At 46.8% G+C, this 20525-nt stretch overlaps 1 long non-coding RNA gene across 6 annotated transcripts in view; it reads right to left on the bottom strand.

Moving 5' to 3' along the window:
- Window positions 1-9874, bottom strand: part of LOC308547039 — a 302009-nt gene extending 292135 nt beyond the window's left edge. For all 6 annotated transcript variants that reach the window (XR_013997430.1, XR_013997431.1, XR_013997432.1 and 3 more), the window contains exon 1: window positions 9672-9874. This is a non-coding gene — a long non-coding RNA (uncharacterized lncRNA). The remainder of the gene's footprint in view (window positions 1-9671) is intronic.
- Between the last annotated feature and the right edge of the window lie 10651 nt (window positions 9875-20525).

Here is a 20525-nt window from a genome sequence, read left to right as displayed (position 1 = left end):
GTGGTAACGTCAGAAAACAAATCAGTGGTGGCTAGGAGAGGGGGACTACAGGGGGGCTGGAGGGAAGCGCGGGGGCGATGGAAATGGGTGACGGGACTCGACTAGGTTACACAGCTGCGTGCATTTCTGCAAACGCCAAGCCCGCGCCTGGAAAGGGTGAACGCTACTGTATGTGCACTGGACCTCGATACGCCTGCCGTTGTTAGTAAGGGTCAGACCTTTCGCGAGCCGTGGGCATTCAGCTTTCTTCCTTTGAGAACTGCTCACTTATGTCTTTTCCCCATCTGCTGTGAGGTTGTTTGGTTTTTTGGTCTTTGGCTTTCGGGAACTCTTTATTTCTCTATTATTACGGGTTTTTATTATATAAACAGCACTTAGAGGTGCTTTTTTTCTTTAATATGTAGTCCACAGTTTTCAATCTTTTCCTTTTATTTATGCTTGTCTCCTTTTCTGGTTAACTTCCCCAAAGCCTTCGTGTCTCACTCAAATGTAGGATTTCAGTGTTAATCCCCTCGCTCCATTAGTCTATTTTCATATTCTTTCATGTTCCTTACAATATGTTATTTTTTGTGTGGATGTTTGCTTCTTTGTCTCCCCACTAAATAATAATCTTCAGAACTAGTACCTTATCTGTTTTGATTGCTACTGAAAACCCCAGACCTAAAACCGTGTGCTTGGCACACAACAGGCATTCCACAAATATCTGCTGAATAAATGACAGTAAAGAAAAAGTCATACAAATGCATATGACATACATAAAAATGTGTAGCATGTATATGTCTTCACTGTACATGAATGTTAATGACATAGCAGTTTATCATGGACAAAAACATTACACATCTCACCAAAAAATACAGCTTCAGTGTAAATCTCTGGAGCCACAATATTTTCCTAAAACTTTTAAAATATTGAGATGCTCTGATACAATAATCCCAGTCCTGGGATTTACCATAAAAAGTGAACTGAAAAATAGAAAACTGGACATATAAACAGTCTATTATTAGCTAAACATCCAAATCAAAAGAATGATTAACTAAACAACAAAACGGCCATGGAACTGAATAATAAAATATTATCGACCCAATAAAAATAATATGGACAAAGTATATGTAATAATATTCAGACATACCTATAACTTGATAACTAAAAGTCAGAATGCAAACATATATTACAATGTGTATTTTACATGTACAGTATGTCATAATTACAACTGTTATTTAAAACAACAATAAAGATAAAACAGTGGTATAGTTAAGCCAAGAAATAAAATTTATCTTTTTTAATAGACTTTTTCTCCAGAATTTTAAGCTAAGCTTACATTTCTTTCATTTGAGGAAAGATAGCTTAAATTTCCCGTCACAGTTGAATCCCACTCAGGTAACTTCCCACAGAAGCCCGCCTGCTTCTGTCATCTTTCTAAATGTAAATCTGCAAAGTTACTCCCAGGTTACAGTCCTTGGGAAGTGCCCAGAGTTTGCAAGGCACTTTAAATAAATGGCTTCTGCCTGATCTTTAAGGCTCTTGAGAGATCCTTGCCCTCCAGGCCACCTAGAGACCCTGCCTCTCCCACCTCAGCCACAGTCCCTAGGTGCAGGGCTCTCACCTCTCTGCAAGGTCATTACTGAGACCAGAGACCCCTTAACCCCCACCCCAGCATATGACACCTGGCTGCCTGGGGCCCATTTCTACCAGTCTCCCCTCCACGCTAGTAGTTACCAGCCATCTGCCTCAGGCCCATGCTGGGAGCTCCTTGAAGACAGGGATGGTTTCTTATTCGCTGCAGGATCCCCTGTGCCTGGCACTCATTCACTCATTCAATTCACTGAATGCCTACCAGTGAATGCTGTCCCAGGCACTGTCCTAGAGCTGCACTGTCCAAAAGAAATAAATGTGAGCCACGTGTACTTTTAGATTTTCTAGTAGCCATGTTTTTTTAAAAAAAGTTAAAAGAAACAGGTGAAATTAAACCAGCATCAAAATGAAAAGGGAACCCACTGTATTTGCCAATGATATATCTGATAAGGGGTTAATTTCTAAAATATGTAAAGTACTCATACAACTCAACAAAAGAAGACAAACAACCCAATTAAAAAATGGGCAGAGGACCTGAATAGACACTTCTGCAAGCTGGCCAAGAGACATGATAAAATGCTCATCGTCACTAACTATCAGAGAGATGCAAATTAAAACCACAATGAGGTATCATTTCACACCTGCCAGAAAGGTTACCATCAACAAATCAATAAATGACAAATGCTGGCGAGGCTGTGGAGAAAGAGAACCCTAGTACACTGCTGGCAGGAGTGCAGACTGGGGCAGCCACTATGGAAAACAGTATGGAGGTTCCTCAAAAAATTAAAAATGGAACTGCCATTTGACCCAGTGATCCCACTGCTAGGAATATATCCTAAGAAGCCTGAAACACTAATCAGAAAGAACATATGCACTCCTATGTTCATAGCAGTGTTATTTACAATAGCTAAGATCTGGAAACAGCCCAAGTGCCCATCAGTAGATGAGTGGATAAAAAAGCTGAGGTACATTTACACCATGGAATACTATGCAGCTATAAAAAGGAAGAAAGTCTTAGCCTTTCAGACAGCGTAGAGAGACCGAGAGAGTATTATGCTAAGCGAAATAAACCAGTCAGAGAAAGACAAGTATCACATGATCTCATTTATGTGTAGAATCTAATGAATAAAATAAACTGATGAACAAAACAGATCCAGAGACACTGAAGCATGGGGCAGATTGACTTTTTCAGAGGGAAGGCGGGGGGGGGGGGGGGGGGGGCGGGGGGGAGATTAACCAAAGGACTTATATGCATATATGCATAACCCAAGGACACAGACAATAGTGTGGTGAAGACCTGGGGAGGGGGCGGGAGTGGGTTGAGGGGGTCAAGGGGGGGAGGACATCTGTAATACTTTCAACAATAAAGATAAATTTTTTAAAAAATAGGTGAAATTAAATTTAATGATATATCATATTTAAATTAATAAATCCAAAATTTCATTTCAAGATATGTAATCAACATTAAAGAATTTGTTAATGAATTCTTTCACATTCTTTTTTTGGTACAAAGTCTTTGAACTCCAATGTGAATTTTACATGTACAGTATGTCTCCATTCAGACTAGCCTCACTGCAAGCGCCCAGTGGCCACAGAAGGCTGGGGCCACCACATCGGACAGTGCACTTTTAGGGGCTTGGGAACACAGTGGGGAAGGGTCCTGAAGCCCATGACCTTCGGCCACGGCCACCGCCGCCAGCCTGGACCAGCGCCTGCGTTAGGTGCAGGTCTGCCCCTGACGCTTCTGACTCGGATTTAGTTGCATCTCAACAGAGCAGGCAGACTGGTCGTTTCAAAAGCTAAAGCATTTCAAATCGGCTTTCTGTTGAAAACCCTTCAGTGGCTCCCCACTTCACCAAGTACAAGGCAGTGTCTTCAGAAAGGCCCGAGCGCACCACGGAAAGCCCGGTTCCCCGTGCCTCTGTCCCCTTGCTGAGCCACACTGCCAGCCTTTCCTTCTGCCCCCACCTCGCAGGCCCACTCCTGGGTTCTGCCTCTGCCCTGCTCTGCCCAGGGCCTGAGTCACCATCCTCCAACCAGCTCCTTCACCCCTTCAGGGTGGCTCCGCATCAGCGTCTCAGCGCGGCCTGCCCTGCCCCGCCGACTTCGCACTCAGCCCACCCAGCCCGCAGCCCCTGACCGGCTCTCCTCACCCCCACAGGACGCATCACCCCCTCATACATTCTTACTGTCCTCGTTCAGTACGTCCCCCGTCCCTTACCTGTCCATCCCAGCTGGCTACACGTAAGCATCATGAGCACAGAAATCTCAGAAATCTTTTATGTTCCTTTCTGCAACACCAAGAACAGTGCTTGGCACAGAGTAGACACACAATAAATATTTGTTTAATTAATGAAAATAAATAAATAAAATGGGGGGTAAACGGTGATGGGCAAAAAAAATAATAAACTTTTTAAAAAAATGTTTTTAAAAAATAATAAATTGCTGTAAGCCCTTAGCTTTCTAGAGTTTACAATTTGGTGGGAGAAGACAGGCATCTGGAATATCAAGTCCCGGTAAATAGTGCCTTGGTTTGCTGGAACTGCCATAACAAAGACTGTGGGCAGGGCAGTTTAAACAATAGAAATTTCTTTCTCCCACTTCTGGAAGCTAGGAAATCCAAGATCAAGGCTGCGATTGATGAGGTCTCTGGTGAAGCTCTCTTCCTGGATAGTAAGCAGCCACCTTTCCTCTCCCTCCCTCCCTCTCTCTCTCTCTCCCCCTTGTTTGTTTGTTTTTACCTTCCCTCTTTCTCAGTCCTCACAGGGTAAAGAAAGCTCTCTGGTGTCTCTGCTTATACTCTTATCATGAGGACCCCGCCCTAATGACCTCATCTCTCCCTAATCACCTCCCAAAGCCCCCCCACCCATCTCCAAATACCACCACACTGTGAGTTAGGTTTCAACACAGGAATTCTGGACGGGGACAACCACTCGGCCCATAACAAGGATGATGGGGAAAAATAAAACTCGGGAAGAAACACGGGAGAAAGGGAGGTTGCCATTTTATGAGGCAGCCACTAAAGGAAAATCATAATCATAATAACAACAAATACAGCAATTACCCTGTATGTGGTAATTACCACGTGCCAGGCCCTGCGCTAAGCACCCTGCGTCTTGAACACAGTGGTGCCGGGCAGTTCTGCCTGCATGTCGCCGTCTAGTCCCTGCTCCTTCAGGGACCATCCTCACTGCCTGGCCTGGACTAGGCGGAAGCTTCGGGAGAGCAGGGGTTTTTGTCTCTTTTGCATCTCCAGCATCTAGAATGCCTGGCACACGGCAAGTGCTTAGTAAATGAATGAATCCATCAATGAGTCCATCTTGAACAGAACAGCAAGTGGTGGTTGGGGCTCCCTTACCAGGAAAAGGGAGTCCTGAGGAATAATAAATAATAGCAATTGCTTTTATGTCTTACAAGAGCTTACTTCCTCTGTGCTAAGTGCTTTGCACCATCCCAGGGAGGGGGGAACCGTGCTCCCTGAGCAGCAGCCGAGGAAATGGATGCACACAGAGCTTAAGAAACGGGCAAAGGCAGGGCCACCTGGCCGGTGCCCTCTGGTTCCTGTCCTTTCTGGGACCTGCTCCTGCAGTCTTCCTGACTTCCTAGCTCTTTCTTACTTATGGTAGCCACCACTCCTTTCAGATGCTTGCAAAGAGCTCCAGTGAAGGCACTGACACTTACGGTCTGTATAAAACCAGAACGTTGCCTTTACACATTAAAATTCAGAAACCACCACTCCAGGCAGCCACAGGAAGTAACAAACCCCGATAATAATAACTAATAATATTAGCTAACTTGTACTGAGTGCAGTACTGTGATCCTAGGCTCTCTGCTAATCACAGACTTTTCTCGTATTTCCTCCTCACAGCAACCTATGAAGCTGGTGCTTTATTCTCCCAACTTTACAGACAAGGAAACCGAGGCTTCGAGAGGTGAAGCACCTTACTCCAAAGTAACCCAGATCCGGACTCCTCTTTAATTTCTGCAGACGCCTTCTGCTGGTCTCTTCCTCCAGTGTCCTTTTCCCGGGGACAAACCTTCCACGTCCCACCATGTCAGGCTGTTTCACACCTAACAGGGTAAGGGCTGTAGACTAAGCATGACTTGTTTCCTTGAAAACAAAGCAGTTCTGGCAGCCGCCCGCTTCAGCAAAGTACCAGGGCTGGGTTAGCCAACAGACCCGTGAAGATGACTACCCCGGGCTGCGGCTGCTCTCAGACGATCATGGTCAAGGAGGGAAAAAGGCAGGTAAACAAACAATACTGCAGCTCAGATCCCCCACCAGGCCCCAGCCAATCAACACCCCATAATACCCCTCCCAAAAAGAGGAAGAGAAAATAAAGTCCATTCAGAATTCCACAATTAAAAAATTGCTGAGACTACTGTGCTTTATGACCCAGCGTTTTGGTTTTGGTTTTGTTTTGTTCTGTTTTGTTTCATTTATTATTTATTTATTTTTTAAAATATATCTTTATTGATTTCAGAGAAAGTAAAGGAGAGGGAGAGAGAGAGATAGAAACATCAATGATGAGAGAGTCACTGATCGAGCCCGCAACCTGGGCATGTGCCCTGACCGGGAATCGAACCCCGATCGCCTGGATCCTAGGTCTACGCTCAACCGCTGAGCCACACCCGGAAGGGCATTCTGTTTTGTTTTAGAGAGAGGGGAAGGGAGAGGGAGAGAGAGAGAAAGAAACATGATGAGAGAAAGAAACTCGGTCAGCTGCCTACCACACGCACCCCCACCAGGGATGAAGCCCACACCGTGGGCATATGCCCCAACCGGGAATCAAACCTGCAGCCTTTCGGTGCATGGGGCGGCGCTCCAACCAACTGAGCCACACCAGCCAGGGCTGGTTTTGGTTTTAATGATAGGGTCAAGAGAGCAGCCACCACAACCTTTGTATTATTAGGGTTGCTACTGGACCTAAACACACCCAGGATAGAGACAGGCACTCAGAACAGACGGAGGGCAGGGGGAGGTGACCTGATTATTTGCAAAAAGAGTTCTAGCTCCCATCCACTGTGAAGGTGCAAAGTAATGACATGCTGGTCACAAAGCCAGGCAGGATGCCTGGGTGTAGCTTTTTGCAAATGCACATAGATTCTGCACCAAGCCTGAGGTTTCTGAAATCTATCCATGGGTCCTGCTGGGGCCCAAGAGGCCCCCTTCCCCAGACCCTCAGCCCAGAACTTTCCCTGAACTGAAGCCCCCACTCAAGATTGGTCCCACTGTTGGCAGCCTGCAGGCCTGCCAAACAAGCCTGCAGCCAAAGCAAGTGGTGTCTTCATGAAAGGTTCTGGGCTTTCTATCTGTGCCTGAGTGAGGTGGGGAGAATGGAGAACACACGCAGTCCTCCTGCTACAAGCCGAGAGGCATCCTTTGTTCTGAATATCAGTGTCCTCTAATGGCTGGGAGAGGGCCCAGGGAGTCGGGCAGACTTGGTCCAAATCCAAGGGACTCTGCCTCTACCTAGCTGTGTGACCTGGGGGAATATTTTTAACCTCTCTGATCTGTGGGATCCTCATCTGTAAGACAGCAATAATAATAATCCTGTCTTACATGATTGTTGGGAGATTAAATAAGATAATATACCTAAAGCATTTGGAACTGAGATTGGCCCACTATGAGAACGTCATCATTGCTAGACAATTTATTATATCTGCCCCGTGGGGTTCTAGGGAGCATAAACTGCAACGAACATATACTTGGCATGATATACTATTTCAATGTTATTATAGGGGCTACTACTATTATTGTTATTGTTATTAATTACTAGTACTGTCATTAGTTACTTGGGGCCAGAAAAACAGAGGAGACAGAGGAGGCACCATGAAAGAATGCATTCCAGGCCTGTAAGGCTTAGAATTTCTGAGGTTTTTAAGGGAAGGTGTAGGAGGGACCATCAACGGGGCCCACCATGGTCAGAATTATTCTAGATTATTGCTCTGTTCCCATTGTAGGGTCAGGGTGCCCAGCAGACACTGGGTGTATAAAGATAGGGCTCTTGGTCTCTTACAGAGATCACAACCCAGCATCAGGAGAAAAAAAAAAATAGGGAGAGTGCCATATTTATACCCAACTATGAAAGGAAATACAAAATAAAAAGCCCTAGTGTCCAGGAGGGTATCTAACATCAAAAACACACACCGTGAAGCAAACAGGCCAGCAGCCACCTCTCCAAGGAATAGGGACCAGACCAGGCAACTATCCAAGGTCCTCACTTCCCCAGGAAAGGGTTTGATCTGCCTTTGGTCCGACCAAATTCAGGCACACTCACACAAAGAGAAAGAAAGAAAGGTGTCTTCTCATCTGGGAGACCCCTTAGCTGAGCCGTCCGAGCACAGTGTCCATCCTGGGCAGGCAGAGGCTCTGGGCATGGTGAGGATGGGCTCCCAAACCCAGCCAGCCAGTCTTCCTGCCATCAGGAGAGTAAAAACTAAAAGCACAAGGGACTGACGGGATGGGGACAGTGATATTCGCCAGGTCTTTGGACCAGCAACTACACGAACCATCGGGGGTCAGAAATTCCGGAACCAAGAAAAATCTCCCTCTTTCCAGACCAGAAAAGCTCCAGCCAGGAGCAGAAGAGCACACACGACAGCATAGGGGAGCGGGGGAGGGGAGAGGAAAATCAATAAGAAAAAGAAACTGATTTACTTCTCAAGAGAAGCCTGCTCTATGCAAAATTCTGCACTCAAAGTAGGTAAAGCAACAATAACAACATAAAGTCACCAGTACCCGGCAAAACAGCAATGTGACCACACAGCAAATGGCCTCTGGGGTTAGCGGGTACAGCCTTAGGGTAGGCGCTGGACCCACCCGGCCTTTCCATCCCCAGACTCACACGTGGAATTCCAGCCCAGCCCTCTTGCCAGTGCCTTAGACCACGAGGCAGTCCTTACCTTCACGATGTAACTCCTCTCAGACAGTGGAGACCAGGCCACGAGGCTCTGCCCAGCCAGGGATTGTTTTTCCTGCTGCTCCCAGGGAGGTTTTTCTCCTAATAAATCTTTCAGGAAGTTCCACTCCGGGTTCAGAGGATCCATACAACCCCTATTCCACTGGTGGGAGCCTTAGGAAGATTCACTGTGACCACAGGACTGTGTCAAGTGAACAAGCCTCAACTTGTCACAGCCAGTATGCAAAATAGGCCTGCATCATCCAGTAACCAACAGCAAAGCCGATACAGTCCCTGTGTCCCCAGGGCCCCCGCCCACCCACCACACACAAACAGGCTTTTCTCCATGGTTTCCTCCAACAACAAAACAGCCCCAGTAGCCAGGACTAACTGTGGTGGTGAGGTGGGTGAGAGGAGGCTGCCACCCTCTCTCTGGGAAATATAAGACCAGGAGAAACCACCAGAACCTCCTCCCCTTCTCCCTAAAAACTCATCTTCTAGAGGGGCCTGAAGTCAGGGGCTCGAGTATACAGAAGAATATCCCCCGCCTGCAAACCATCGGAAAATTCGTGGTGTATCCACGCACCGGACACATGCAGCCTCATGGCTGCCCTTCCTGAAAGTCTACACCCGACCGCAAACACTGGCATAAATAAGAGCACATTAGCGGAGGGAGGGCACAGCTAATTAAATCAACAGCCCATCCGAAAGAAGCACCACGATAAGGGGCGCTCGGGAAATCTGGAAATACACTGCAAAAGTTTCAAAGAACGGAGTTGCAGAGTGTTCCGAGATCACCTTGGGGGAGAGGGGGCGGGAGAAGATGGTCAGAGGATGGAGGGAGCATCATATGGGTGCCAGGCTTCTAGTTTCACAAGGGGGTCCTCCAAACCACACCTGTGACCCCACCTCGGTTCTGATTGGAGATGGTCTATTTTTAGAGACGAGGCAATAAGCCCTGGATCAAGTGCATACAACCCAGAATTATCTCTCTGCACCGGGCATTCGATGTCACCCTCCACCCCTCCCCCTCTCCCCAAACGCCCGTCTAGAGTCCGGTGATGAGGAAAGCGCACGATCCACACACGTGTGAACCCGAAGCCCCTTCCTCCGCCCAGCTACTCACTGAGCATCCCTACCCGCAAGGCCCCGAGGCTCACGAGTTCCAGAAACGCAGAGGACAAGAGTCTAACTTACGGGAAGGTGGGTCCAAGCCGTGTCACCGGGGCCGCCAACATCCTTTCCGCGTGGAAATCCACTCGGGGTCGCCCGGGGGAACCGGACCCCATCCTCGCCCGCGCCCCCCGGCTGCTCCTCGGGGTGCAGGCCGCCCCAAGCCCGGCCGGCCCGAGGGCCCATGTGCTCGGCGGCCGCACGCGCAGGGCTCCGTGCAGCGCGGGGCTGGCGGGCGGCCCGTGACGTCACGGCGGCTCGCTCCCCGGCCGCGGGGGAGGGGACGCGCGCGCCGCCGGCCCGCCGCGTGCGCTCCGGGCACCCGCGCCCCCGGCCTCCCGGCCCCCGCCGCCCGGCCGGCCCGCAGCCCCGCTGGCCCCTGCGCCTGCTGCCGGGGCAACGCGGGCCACGGAGCCGCCGAGGGCCGCGTGCGGGCGGGGCGGGCCTGGGCCGCCGCGGGCCCGGAGGGCGAGGGGAGGGCGCGCTCCGCACCCGGATGGGGTCCCGGCAGCGCGGTCCCCGGGGCGCGCGAGCCGGCGCCAGCCCCGCGGGGATGCCCTCTCGCTAGCGCCCGGCGCTTTCCGCAGTCCTGCTCCCTGCGCTCCTCCCCACCCCGGCGTCTGGAAGCGGGGAGCCTTCCCACTTGCCAGATGTGGCACGGCAAGGCGAGTCCAGCGGCTTGGAAGGACCGAGATGCTCTGAGATGGGAACACGTCGCGCACGCGACCCCTGGCTTTGCTCCATCCCTAGTGATCCCAGTGCCTGCTTGGGTACCAACCAGCATCCGCGGGCCGGGTGAGAGAGGCGCACGCACCTTGCCGCCTCCTTGGACATCTCCAGCTGTCCCCGAGGCTGAGGTTTGCAAAACGGTGCAGAGGGCTGGCTGGCTGCGCTGCTCCCCGAGGATCAAAGTAGAACCTTCAACCCCCAACAGTCTCCCCAAAGGAGCAAGAGAGCGCCTGCCTCCTGCGTAGGATGTGTTTCTCTCGCTTTCCTGACATATCCCGGGGACGGGACTGATGCTAGGAGCAGCCTCGGTTCAGTTCAACACGGTGGAGCTCTTAGAGGGAGCCAGGCGCGCTGCTGGGCGGTGGGGGAGGGACTGAAAGCGCGTTAGACACAGGCCGCAGAAGGAGGCCACAGTCGGGAGAAGAGATGGACACGCAAGTGGGCGACTTCAGGATTAGGGAAGGGAAGGCTGCCCCTGTCCCCTGCCCAGGGCCCCGCGTAAGTGCTGGGATGTATCCCCCAGCATTTCACCCAACCCTCCCTTTTCTGTCATATTCAATTTGGCCCATTCTGGTGGCTCTTCCGGCGCGAAAGGTTTTCCTCTTTAAAAAAATCTTTAGTTAATGTTCCTGTACCGCCTGCTACACACATTCGTTTGTAACCTGGAACCATTGATTTTGTGTTCGGCTCCCCAGAGGGGCTGGACGGTTGTTCCCTACGGTGGCCAGACCTCTGCCTCTGTCTAGGGCGCTGTAGGAGCTGCGAGAACTTAGCCCTTCCCTGCTCAGGTCCCCCGGGAACCAAGGGCTGTCCCCTGGGGGAAGCCGGAGTCCTGCCCGAGGCCCGCAGGCCAGAGAGGCCCAGCTCTCAATAACCTCCCCGGCCCCTGGGTCCCGGCCCTGGCTACAGGATTCTTTCTGTTAGCCGTCTGTGCTGGGGCCTCTCCTGGCTGAAAAGACACCTTGACGCAGGACTCACTCAATCTTGACTTTGACTCTGACTCACATTTTTCCTGTTAGAAAATTACACTTTGAAATGAAAAAAAATAAAAATAAAATGAAAAATTTTCAGAAAAAAAAAATACAAAGAAGTTATCTTAATATTCCTATCATCCAAAATTGACTATCAATTACATTTAGATATATCTGCTTTCAAAATTTTTAATCACTTGCTACAATACATGTACATTGTAAAAAATTAAAACTATGCAGGAAAACACAGGATATCAAAGAAAATCAAATTTTTATCAGTCAGAAATAACTCTCATGAATATTAGATAAAACTCAGACATCTTTTTAAGCATATATATGGCATAGAAATATATATTTATTCATATATGTATATGGATCATGAATATTAGATAAATCCCAGACATTTTTAGGCATATATATTATAGGAATATATATACACATATATATTATTCATGTATATGGATCAGTGCAGTGTTGACAGATAGGAAAAATAAATTTATCTTAAAATATCAACACCTTACAGTTGTTCATTTTAAATCCAAGATATTTCATTTTCTCTTAATAGAAGAAAAGGAACCTAACATGAAGCTGAAAGAATTGTTAAAAGTTAAGTATTTGTTAAACCACATTTTCCTAAAAAATTCTGGAAAGGATCAGAAAAGAGGTGATGAACAAGAGAGTGAAGTAATGGAGTTTTATTTGGAGATCTCTCCACTTCAGAGAGCAGGCCACTCCCTGCTGTGACATTAGCACATTTTCTCCCACTTTCCTTAGGTAACCTCCTATATGGGTAGCTGTGTTATTGTTTTTTAATTGCCACCCTCCATTCTGTATCTGAAATCCCCATGCTTTTTTGGTATTGGATCTATAATTAAATAATTTCATGGTCACAACCAGTCCTTCCTTTTTCTACATCTGCTTTCTTATCTACAAAATCCACTCATTCATTTATCACCCGTGCACCAGACACATACTAGTCCCCAAGACTCCGTGGGCAGTAGAACAGGCTCTTGAGAAGGTTACATTTGAGTCAGAAGAGGCAGACAAGCCAATTGGCAAGGTTCTTTCAACAGTGATAAACGCTATTGAGAGGGTAAATCTGGATGAAGAGCTGGAGAGGGAAGGGGCAGGAGGCGAAGTGACTCCAGATGATCTGACCGAGAAGAAGCCAGCCATGCAGACTGGAGAGAGTGTTCCGGGCCAAGGGAACATCAAGGGCAAAGGCTCAGAGGCACATGGAAACAAGATCATCAATCATTTCACAAAGGCTTATTGAGTCAGACAGGCAGGCAAACAGGGACAGTCATCGTTTCTATTGAGCCAGGAGTCACGTGTCTTCAGCTGGCCTTTCTATCCCCAGCACCAGCTCAGTAAATTCTGTAGAAGCAGCGAGTGAATGAATGAATGAATGGACAGGCTGGATCTTGTGATAGCAGCAGGAGAAGGGAAAGACGTCAGGTGCAGTAGAAGCGTAGAGGGAGCCATCTATTTGACACTGGCTGAGAAGGCTCCCAGGGGAAATGGGGACTGAGCCGAAACTTGGAAATTGCTTGGAGTTCTCCAGTTTGACAGAGGAGAATGGCACATTTAAACAAAGGGAACATGTATGCTTGTGCAGTTTGACAAACTATAAGCGGTTCAGTGTGGATAGAGCGTAAATCACTGTTGGAAAAGTGGTGAAGGGTAGGCCAGATTCTGAGAGGCCTTTAATTCCATGCTGAGGGACTGGCCTTGGCCCTAAAAAAAGGAGGAAGCTTCTGAGGACCTGTTAGCAGGACCAGGACATGAGATGCCTTGCTTGGTAGAAAGATCCCATTAGCTGCCACACACAGAACGGATTTCAGGGGGACCTATGAGAAGCAAGGAGACCCATTAGGAGGTGGCAGCAGAAATCTCGATAAGAACCAGTAAAAAGCCTGCACCCCAGCAGTTGCCTTGGGAATGGAGAGAAAGGGGGGGATGCGAAGAACATTTACAACACAAACCCACCAGATGGCAAGTCTGGGGGAGGGGAAGGAGGAATCAAGGGTGAGGACCAGGTTTCTGGTTTCAGGAGCTGGGGGTTGGACCTGTTCATTCAGGTGGGGAACATGCAGAGAAGATGCAGATCTGGGTGGGAAACTGGGTGCACTTGGTTGCAGACAGGTAGAGTTGAACACACCTTTGGGCCTTCCATGTGGAGTCCAGGAGGCAAGTGGCTCTAGGTATCCCACCTGGATGCTCCAGAGGGGTGTCAGCTGAAGTTATCAGCTTAGCATCATCAACATACAGAACAGTGGTCGACGCATCGGGCAGCAGTGAGCTCACCCAGGCGCTCATACACTCAGGCCCGTCTATTTAAGTGACCAGGATCAAACACTGGGGAATGAACATTTATGGGGAAGAAAGAGGCAGAGGCTGCTTATAGTCAGAATGTTCTCTGAAAATCTCTGATTTAAAACTTAATCCTCTGCTTTCTGCCTGACCTTAGAGGCCGTGATAGCAGTTAGAAAGGCCTCACCACTTCTGAGGCATTAAGCCTGTGCACTCTCCTCTTCCCAGTGTTCATCCAGTGATTGGGGTTTACAGACCACCCTTCTTTGTGCTCTAAGTCATCACTCTGGAATAGGCTTCCATCCTTTCCTTCTGGATTCTGCAACAACCAGTATTTCCACTCTGACAGCCTCTAAAAAGTCTCCCCAGGTTTACTTTATGAAGGTGTGGGTTTCTCTTTCCCACCCTAGCCACCTGGTATTTAACTGTCCTATCTCATTCGCTTTCTTTTCTCCTAACGTGTCATTCTTTAGGGCTCAGCTGTGCTCTGTCCTTTGCGTCTGGGCCCCAGTCTCTCCTCTTCCACAAGCAGTTCACAAAGTATTATAGACTTCAAGCCCTTCCCCTTGCAGAGGTCATGGTCTTGTTGGCACCAGTCCTACCTGGCAACTTCAGTAGCTACTGAGTAGGCCTCGCCTTCCACTTCAGCCAGGCAAGCTGAGGCCCAGAGAGCTCACTGGTCTTGACTGAGACAACCAGCAAGCAGCAGGACCAGTACTTGACACCTAGTCAAATGCCTGGGTCCCTTACAGCTCACCTGCCAGGAATGGTTGTATTTCAAGCAACAGAGACAAAAAAAGCTGACTCTCAATGAGTGAACACTTCGGCAATATATAAATGTATCCAATCAACATGCTGTATACCTGAAACTTACACAATGTTATATGTCGATTATATTTCGATAAAAAATATAAGTGACTGGAAAAAACTCTTGCTCTTTCCTAAATTTCACAGAGGATTTGTTTATATCACACTTGAATCAATCAAGCCCCAAAAGACTCTTTGTCTATATTTTTGAGATAATAGCTAATCAATAAAGCTGAAGTGGAAATATGTGCTTATTGTTTTCCCTCTGGAGCAGTAGTGTTCTTATGAGTTAGTTGAGAATATGGGCTTTGTAGTCAGATAAAGCTGAATTTGAATCTATTAGCTCTGCATCCTTGGGTAAATCCCTTCAGCTGTCTGTTCCTCAATTTGCTCATCTATAAAATGGGTCCAATAAGGCTACTTACATCAGAGAATGGTTGTGAGAATGAAATAAAACAATTCATATATAGCACTTTGCAGGCTATAAAAGATATTAGTGTTTATTGATTTCAACAAGTGTCACATAGGGCTTGTTGAGTATCTTTATAGCATCTAGATTTTTTTTTTTTGGTTAGTAATGCACGAACGAATATTTATTACAAAAAATTTGAAAGTACAATGTAAAGAATAACATCAAAAATGTCCATAATCCCTTTACTTGAGACACCTGTTATTAACATTTTTACTTATATTCCTTCAGACTTTCTTAACCATATGCTAACTTGAGCATATAAATGTTTCATTTCTTCAAAATTAGTATGTGCTTCTCTATAAGCTGCTTTTCTGTTTGTGTGTGTGTGTGTTTTTAATTTATTGATTTGAGAGAAAGAGAGAGGGAAACATTGCTTTGCTGTTCTACTTATTTATGCACTCATTAGTTGATTCTTGTATGTGCCCTGACCGGGGATCGAACCTGCAACTTTGGTGTATAGAGACAATGCTCTAACCAACAAAGCTTCCTAGCCAGGGGCCTATAAGCTGCTTTTCTTTAATTTATCTTTATATCCTGAATATTTTCCTCCAGTATCAAATAGTTTTTATCACATATGCCTTTAAATACTTGTTTAATAATGTCCTGGGTGCCTATGCAGCATAAGAGATGCAGCCGTTTCTCTCTCCCTGAGCACTTGGACCGCTTCCAGTCCTCGTCCTTCACTATGTAGAAAGCTGACGTGGAAGCGCCGGAACTGCGGTCTCGGTGGGCACCTCTAATGCCTTCTGTAGGTCTCCGTCCTAAGTGGACCTGTGGGGTCAGTGGGAACTCAGGCTTTTGAAGCTGTCTACTAACAAGTTGTTCTTTGGGAAGGTTTTATCTGAGAGCTTGCACATGTCCTTGTGATCCAAACCAAGGTCTTTGTGTAGGGAGAGAAGGATTTCAGTTTAATGAGATAGAGAGAGAGAGAGAGAGAGAGAGAGGGAGAGAGAGAAAGAGAGAGGAAAGAAAGAAGGGAGGGAGGGAGGGAGGAAGAAAGAATTATATCACATTTTTGTTTTAATTGCAAGTTGAGTTATTGCCAACAATGACTACTCACATATGTGTTTATTGGCTCATCACACTTTGTTAATGAACATATTTCATTTTGGCCCATGGCCCAATTTTCTGAGGAGGTGTTCTTTTACTTTTTGGTATTTGTTCTCAGAATTAAGTTCCTTTTCTTCTTTTCTTCCTTCTGTCCTTCCTTCCCTCCTTATTTTTTTCTTTCTTTTTTCAAAAGCAGCTCACTATTTTAAAAAAAGATGAGCAAATATATCACCCACCAGAAGTAGCCATTGTTAACTCTGGGCTGTATGCTCCTGGAGACTTATATGTGCACACACACACACATGCACACACATACACACACACACGTACGTCTTTCATCAGGAAAATTGAATCAAACAATATACATTATTTGTATTCTACTCATGTCACTTAATAATACATCACAATTGTCTTTCCATGACAGTACATATATTTCTGCAGCATTATTTTTTAATAGTTCTGTAGCATTCCATTGCAAGTTTCTATCATATTTTACTTAACCAGTACCTTATTGCTGGCAATTCATCTCACTTGCAAATTTTCATTATTAAACACAGGACTGCTACACACATCCTTGTGACTAAATCTTTGCATATGTCCTTAATGATTTCCTCAGGGTAGATTCCCAGAAGTGACTTATGGGATATTAACACTTCATTTGCCATATAAATTGCAAATATTTCTCCCTGATTCCTGATTTGCCTTTTCTTTTTGTTTATAAAGGATTGTTTTATAAATATGCTTCAATCTCACTAAGCTCGTATTTACTAGCCCTGGAATTTGTGATATATGTCTATTGTTTCTTTGCCCAAAAGTCATTACTCTTCCTGAGATCACATTTGCCTCCTACAGGGCACGTCTTAGTTGGTGCCTCAATGCCCCCTCCACCCATAATCAGTCTAAGCCTAGACCTGTATTCCATCTCTCTTGCTAGTGATCAGTTTGGGGATGCACTGGCTGATTCGATTCTGGACAACAGCATGTGAAATGAAGGCTATTCTCTTCTTAGGTTGAAAAAGGAAGAAACGTACATTTCTTTGTTGTTTAAGACCATTGTTACCCTTAGAGGTGTTGTCAGTGGCAGGTGAATTAAGTGGACTAAACAAATAAGAACTTATATTTCCCATTAACCAGTAGTCTGGAGACCTCTTGAAAGTGGTGCAATGGCTCATTCGTAGCTGTCTGGGGGCTGGGGCAGCCTTAGGCATCACCTCTACCATTAAAGCAGAAAAATGTACACAGAGTGGCATCAGCCAAGAGTGAGCCTTTTACCAAATAAAGCCAAAGTCTTCCCACCAGCCCTTGGTGGGCATCCGGTCTCCTTGGCCAGAATTGTCACGTGGCCATTGCTATCTCCAAATGAAGTTACAATCACAGACACTTGGCTTTTCCAACCTCTGTAGCAAAGCAGCCGAGCGGGAAGGAATTCGGAACTGGGCTGTGTTAATCAGGGGACTGCGTCTGCCAGTTTGAGCTGGGGTTTCTGATGATTAGAGTAAATCTTAAATAGAAGGCCTGAATATTTTTCTTCTAGTTGTATTAACAGTCTCCTTTTTTACTTCTAAACTTTCTAATCTGTCAGAAATTTAGTCTTATTAGATCTTGGAATTCTAGAACTTTCCTCATGAGTGCCTTGGAATATGCAAGCACACACAGACACAGCAAATCCCGCAGAGCATTCTGAGGGCTGATGTCCAGAAGTCTGTGCTGAGAGCCGTGTCCCTGGTCCCACCTGGGTGGGAGTACTTAGGAAGACCTGTTGCTGAGTTTTGTCCTGGACTGGGTGATGTGGCATCCTAGGTCAGAGCGTTACCCTCTTGAGTCTAAACTTGTAGGATCCATTCCCTAACTCCCAACTTAGCAAGTCTGCAGAATCGAGAAATGTCTGTTTTATATCTGAGCTCCTACCCATAGACCAAGTGAGATGCCTCCCACGGAAGGGAGGGCCTTCAAAGGAGACGCTGGGCTTGAGGTACTGAAAATGACCCCAAGAGATAGAGACGACTGCAAGGAAGAATCCAGATGATTTCGTCAAGTGCCTAATCTCCCTCTGCTATAGTATGTACATTTAGGTATGCACTTTATGTATTTATATTCTCATTTTTAAAACCAACTCAAAGCAGGATGATGTGAAGCGAGGCGGGGGCTGTGGGCCAGAGAGAGCTGAGTGGGGATCTGCAAAGAACCTTCGCCAGGTATCTGAGTCTCAGTTTCCTCATCTGAGCGATGAGAATACTAATACCTACTTCACCGCGTGCTCGTGGGGATGTGGTCAGAGATAAGATAAATTCTAGGAGGAAAGCTCTGTCCACCTGTGTAACATAGCTGCCCAGCCTGTGTGCAGCATTTTTAGACTCTTGATAGCACATCTGGGTAGTATTTTTTTAAATCCTCACCCAAGGATGTGTTTCTTATTTATTTCTTTTTTAGAGAGAATGGAGGGGCGGAAGGAGGGGAAAAAGAGAGAGAAAAAGAGAGAGAAAGAGGAAAGAAACATCAATGTGAGAGAGACACATCGACTAGTTGCCTCCCAAATGCGCCCCAACCTTGGGGGGGATCAAGCCTGCAACCCTGCAACCAAGGTACATGCCCTTGACCAGGAATTGAACCCGCGACCCCTGGGTGGGAAGGCCGACCCTCCAACCACTGAGCCAAACTGGCCAGGGCTGGGTATTTTCTTAATAGTACTGCTTGACCTTTCCTTATGCTTACATTTTGCCTACTGGCTATCCCCATGCCCCGTCATGGGAACGTGAACTCCAAAAAGAGACCTTGTCTGTCTTGTTCATCTCGGTATCCCCAGGGCCTAGTACATAGCAGTTGCTCAATAAAACGTGTTAAGTATTTACAGACTGAGTACAGAACCTAAGTTCTGTATAGCAAGTGCCCAGGAAATGTCAATTCCCTCCTACTTTTTCTCCAATACCTAGGCAGTAAGCTGTTTTGGAATAAGACCAACTCACAGCATCAAAAACAGAGTCCTAGTTCCAGCTTGGTTGGTGCAGAGCTGTGTGACTTAAGTAAAGGGACTTTCCCTCTCTGTGCTTCTGTTCTGTTTCCTTATCTGTATAAGGAGGGTCCAAGGAGATGATCACCTCCAGGTATCTCAGTCTGCAGCTGTGTGATCCTGAATGAGTTATAACCCCATACATAACAAAGACCACACATGTTACCTTACTTTTCCTGCCAGAGGAGAGAAGACACTTGACAGAGATCTGTTTCCATGGAACCTGGCCTTAATGAATGACTGCCAATGACCAGACTGTCATGGCTAAAAGAGACCACAGAAATTTTCCAACCTAACCCCCTGTTTATGCATGGGCTCCGAGAGGTGAAACTGACTTGCCCAAGTTCACACAGCTAGTAGGCCAAACCAAGACTAAAACCAGGCACCTTAACCACTAACTTCTCTTTATTATTTCTGTCTCCAGGATACGTCTCTATTTTTTCTAGATGAACCCCTGCCTTTTATCTGTCCATTTGAATGCGTAGATATCATGTCTCTGTTTGGGGAGAAATTAGTGGCTCTCCAGTGTGCACTGCTAAGGGAAGTTAGATGAATGGTCTTGTGTGACTCTTATGACTGATTCAGGATGAAACATAAACCGATCCCTTGTAGGCATGTGCTGTCACTTCTCACCAAGTTTCCTTGGCTGCTTGTCCAGCCCTGATTCTTGAGCTCACCACCTTCCAGTCTGTCTTGGCTCCGCTATGCTTTACCATCCAAATATCTAGACTCAGTGGTCTCTCAGGCCCAAGCATTTCTGGAAAAGTAGAATCTTTTCCTTACAATGTCCTACATTTTTGTACCTGGGTCTTGAGTCAAAACAAGTTACCTGGCATCTACTTGTCTTTTCCAATTTGTTGAACACAAGATATCAATGCTGTGTAGTCACAACACTGAATCTGGAGCCCAAATTAACTGCTTTCAGTCTGCTTCTGCCACTCTCCAGACCCATGATCAAAACTGAGTTGTACAGTGGGCGAAATGAGGCATGTGGGTGTAGGTTGTGGTACAGTGTTTGGCAGCTAGTAAGCTCTTAATAAACATTTGTCAAGAATTATCAGTACCTAAACCCTTGGCTTGTACCATCTGTTAGTATTTCTTGGGTTTCATTTGTAAACGAGCAGAACAAACCCAGGAGAGAGAATGACAAAGTTTCTCTTCTTGACCAAGCTCCATCCAGGTTCCTCTCAGCCCTTTTCTCGGTTCAGCCTTGGCCTATAAAGACCTGAACAAACACTAACACAGTTTCTAACAGCTCAAGGCCACATCCCTAAGACAAGCCCAGCCCCCCTTAAAGTGCCTGCCTGAGAAAACCCAAGGCTGCCCGAAGAATGGGCTGTTCCAGCCAACACCTGAAGATAAGGCCCCTGTCTCCCATCCCTGAGAGAGGGGAGGACCCTAACTTTGATAAACACCAGTTAGCAAACCCAGGTGGGTTTCCCATCAACCAACACCCCCTTCCCATTTTTTGTAATTTTTCACTTCCCTGACTCCTGAGCCCCTCCACTCCCCCCCCTCCCTTTTTCTCC

The sequence above is a fragment of the Miniopterus schreibersii genome (genome assembly GCF_964146895.1).
Source record: "Miniopterus schreibersii genome assembly, chromosome: 17".
In the NCBI taxonomy this organism is placed as follows: domain Eukaryota; kingdom Metazoa; phylum Chordata; class Mammalia; order Chiroptera; family Miniopteridae; genus Miniopterus; species Miniopterus schreibersii.
Note: the sequence above shows the minus strand (reverse complement) of the source record. Positions and strands in the feature narration are given on the sequence as shown.